Genomic DNA, 4373 nt, shown 5'->3' with positions numbered 1-4373 from the left:
AGGACTAGGACCAGTTCTAGGGTAAAGTTTAGATTTGGAGTAAGAAATAAGGCTATGGTTAGGGGTTAGGACTAGGTTTATGGTTATGTTTAGAATCAGGGTAAGGTTTAAGGTTATGGTTATATTAGGATTAGGGCTAGAAATAGGGTTATTGATAGAATAAGTGTTAGGGTTATGTTTAGGGTTAGGGCAAGGGTTAAGTTTAGTGTTAGGGTTATTGTTAGTGTTAGGGTTAGGGTTTTGGTTAGGTTTAGGGTTAGGGTTAAGGCCAGGGTTAGGGTTAGGGTTAGGGCTAGCACTAGAGCTAGGGTGAGGGTCAGTGTTAGGTTTAGGTCTAGTGTTGGGTTAGGGTTAGTGCTAGGGTTAGGTGTAGGGCTAGAGTTAGAGCTAGGGTTATGGTTAGGGCTAGGGTTAGGGCTAGGCCTAGGGTGGGGGCTAGGATTATGATTAGGGTTAGCGTTAGGGTTAGGGCTAGGGCTAGGGTTAGGGTTAGGGCTAGGGTTTGAGTTAGAGCTAAGGTGAGGCTTAAGTTTTCATTTAGGATTAGGGTTAGAGTTAAGTTTAGGGCTAGAGTTAAATCTAGGGCTAGGGTGAGGGTTAGCGTTAGGACTAGGGTTAAGGCTAGGGCTAGAGAAAGAGTTAGTGTTAGTTTTAGGGTTAGGTCTAGGATTAGGGTAAGGGCTAAGATTAGGTGTAGGGCTAGGAATAGGTTTATGGCTAGGGTTAGTGTTAGTTTTAGGGTTAGGGTTAGGGTTATGGTTAGTTTTAGGGTTAGTGCTACAGCTACAGCTAGGGTTCAATTTAGTGTTTGGGTTAGGTCTAGGGTTGGTGTTAGGGTTAGGAATAGGGTTAGGGTCAAGCCTAGGAGTAGGGGTAGGACTAGGGTTAAGGTTAGGGTTAGGGTTATGATTATGGTTAGGGTTAAGGTTATGGTTATGGTTTGGGCTAAGGCTAGTGTTAGGGTTAGGGTTTCATTCAGGGTAAGTGTTAGGAATAGGGTTAAGAGTTGGGTTAGTGCTGGGGTTAGTGTTAGGATTAGGACTAGGGCTAGAATTAGAGTTAGGCCCAGGATTAGCGTTAGTGTTAGGGTTAAGGCTAGGGCTAAGGTTAGGAATAAGTTTAGTGCTAGGGCTGGGGTTAAGTCTAGGCTTAGGTGTAGGGATAGGGTTTGGGCTAGGTTCAGGGCTAGAGCTAGGTTCAGTGTAGGGATATTGCTAGGTTTAGGGTTAGGGTAAAGTTGAGGCTTAGGAGTAGATTTAGAATTTGGGTTAGGGTTTGGGTTAGGGCTAGGCTTTGGCTTAATGCTAGTGTTAGATGTGGGGCTAGAGTAGGACTAGGGTTGTGGTAAGGTTTAGGGCTAGGGCTAGTGATAGGGCTAGAGCTAGAGTTAGTTTTAGTGTTAGGGTTAGGTCTAGGGATAGGATTAGGATAGGTGTGGGGCTAGGGTTAGGGTTAGGGGTAGGGCTAGGGTTCAGGCTATACTATACATAGGGTTCCGGCTAGGGTTAGGATTAGGGTAGGGCTAGTGGTAGGGATAGGGTTAGTTTTAGGTTTTGATCTAGTGTTAGGGTTAGGTCTAGGGCTAGGGATACAGTAAGTTTTAGGGTTAGGTCTGGGATTTGGGCTAGGGCTAGGTTTAGTGCAAGGGTTAAGTCTAGGTTTAGAGTTAGGGTTAGGGCTGGGGTTAGGGTTAGGGCAAAAGTTACTGTTAGGGTTAGGGCTAGAGCTAGAACTAGGGTTCAGATTATCATTAGGGTTAGGTCTAGGGTTAGGGTTAGGTTTAGGTTTAGGGCTAGGATTATGTTTAAGGTTAAGGCTAGGGTTAGGGTTTGGGCTAGAGCTAGAGTTAGGGTTAAGGTTTTGTTTAGGGTTAGGGTTAAGTTTAGGGCTAGAGTTTCAGCTAGGGCAAGGGCTAGGGTTAGTTTTAAGGTTAGGTCTAGGGTTCCAGTTAATTTTAGGGCTAGGGTTATAGTTAGGGCTAGAGCAAGAGTTAGAGTTAGTTTTAGGGTTTGGTCTAGGGTTAGGTTAAGGGCTAGGATTAGGGGTAGGGCTATGGTTAGGTTTCCAGCTAGATTTAGTGTTAGGGTTAGGGCTATGGCCAGGGTTAGTTGTGGGGTTAGGTCTAGGGTTCCAGTTAGTGTTAGGGATAGGGTTAGGGTTAGGGCTAGGGTTATTGTTAGGGTAAGGCCTGAGCTAGAGCTAGGGTTCAAATTATCGTTAGGGTTTGGTCTATAGTTAGGGTTAGGGTTAAGGCTAGGATAACTGGTAGAGCTAGGGTTAGGGCTAGGTTTAAGGTTAGGGTTAGGATTATGTTTAAGGTTAGGGTTAAAGTTGGGGTTAGAGCCAGGGTTAGGGTTAGGGCTAAAGTTATGGAGAGGTCTAGTGTTAGGGTTAGGGTTAGGCTAGTTTCAGGGTTTGGTTTAAGTTTATGGTTAGGGTAAGTGTTAGCATTAGGGTTAGGTTTAAGGCTAGGATAATCAGAGAGCTAGGGTTAGGGCTAGGTGTAAGGTTAGGGTTAGGATGATGATTAGGGTTAGGGTTAAGTTTAGGGTTCGGTTTAGGGTTAGGGTTAGGGCCAGCGCTAAGATTAGGGTTAGTTAGAAATAGGTTTGGTCTAGGGCTAGGTTTAGAATTAGAATTAGTGTTAGTTTTAGGATTAGGGTAGGGACTATGGTTAGAGCTAGGGTTAGCATTAGGGTTAGGTGTAGGGTTTTGATTAGTGTTTGGGTTAGGGTCAGGACTAGGGTTAATGTTAGGGTGAGGGCTAGAGCTAGGGCTAGGCTTAGTGTTAGGGTCAGGTCTAGGATTTGGGTTAGGGTTAGGTTTTGGCTTAAGGCTAGCATTAGATGTAGGGCTAGAGGAGGGCTAGGGTCATGGTAAGGTTTAGGGCTAGCAGTAGGGCTAGAGCTAGGGTTAGTTTTACTGTTAGGGTTAGGTCTATGGTTAGGGTTAGGATTAGGATAGGTTTAGGGCTAGGGTTAGGTTTAGGGCTGGGGTTACGGCTAGGCATAGGGTTCTGACTAGGATTAGGAATAGGGTAGGGCTAGTGGTAAGGATAGGGTTAGTTTTAGGATTTTATCTAGGGTTAGGGTTAGGACTAGGGCTTTTGGAAAAGGTTAGTGCTAGGGCTGGGGTTAGGTTTAGGGTTAGGTTTAGGGTTAGGGTTAGGGTTAGGGCTAAGGCTATGGTTAGTCCTAGGGCTAGGTTTTGCATAGTGATGGGGCTAGGGTTAGGATTAGGGTAAGATTGAGGCTTAAGTGTATGTTTAGGTTTTGGTTTAGGTGTAGGGTTAGGGTTAGGGTTAGCATTACAGGAGGAGTTAGGGCTAAGGCTTCAGCTCAGGCTAGGTTTTTTGTCATGGTTAGGGTTGTGGCTGGGGCTAAGTTTAGGGTTAGGGTTTTGGTTAAGGTTAGGGGTAGGTTTGGGGTTTGAGCTAGGGTTAGGGTGGGTTTAGGGCTGAGGCTAGATCTAGGGTTATGGTTAGTGTTATGATTAGGTCTAGGTTTAGGTTAGGGTTAGGGCTAGGGTTAGGGGTAGAGCTAAGGTTAGGTCTAGGTTTAGGGTTAAGGTTGGGGTTAGGGCTTGGTTTAAGTGTAGGGCTAGGTTTATGGCTAGGTTTATGGTAAGGGTTAGAGTTAGCGCTACGACTAGGTTTAGAGCTAGGGTTAGGTTTTGTGTTAGGGTCAGGTCTAGGATCAGGGTTAGGATTAGGGCTAGGGTTAGGGCTAAGTTTAGTGTTAGGGTTAGGTCCAGGGTAAGGGTTAGGGTTAGGGCTAGGGTCAGGGTTAGGAGCTACAGCTAGGGCTAGGGTTTGAACTACAGCTAGGCTTAGGGCTAGGTTCAGGGTTAGGAACAGGGTTACGGCTAGTGTTAGGGTTAGGGTTAGGGCCAGGGTTATTGTTACAGTTACGGCTAGAGCTAGAGCTAGTGTTTGGGTTAGTTTTAGGGTTAGGACTAGGGTTAGAGTTAGGGTTAGGGTTAGAGTTAGGTCTAGAGTTAGGGCTAGGCTTAGTGTTAGAGCTAGGGCTAACATTAGGCCTAGGGCTAGGTTTATGGCTAGGGTTAGGGGTAGGAGTAGGGCTAGGTTTTGTTTTACGGTTAGGTCTAGGGCTTGGACTAGGGCTAGTGTTAGTGTAAGGTTTAACTCTAGAGCTCAGGTTAGGGTTAGAGCTAGGTCTATCGCTAGGCTAGGGTTAATGTTAGGGTTAGGTCTAGGGTTAGGGTTAAGGTTAGCATTAGGTCTGGGGTTAGGGCTACAGCTAGGGTTAGTGCTAACGTTAGGTCTAGGGTTAGGGTTAGGGATTGGGCTATGGTTATTGATAGGATTAGAGTTAGGTTTAGGATTTAGTCTATGGCTAGGTCCAGGGCTACAG

This window comes from Sturnira hondurensis, unplaced genomic scaffold, assembly GCF_014824575.4.
Source record: "Sturnira hondurensis isolate 20B ecotype Veracruz unplaced genomic scaffold, ASM1482457v3 Scaffold0005309, whole genome shotgun sequence".
Classification (NCBI taxonomy): Eukaryota; Metazoa; Chordata; class Mammalia; order Chiroptera; family Phyllostomidae; genus Sturnira; species Sturnira hondurensis.
Note: the sequence above shows the minus strand (reverse complement) of the source record.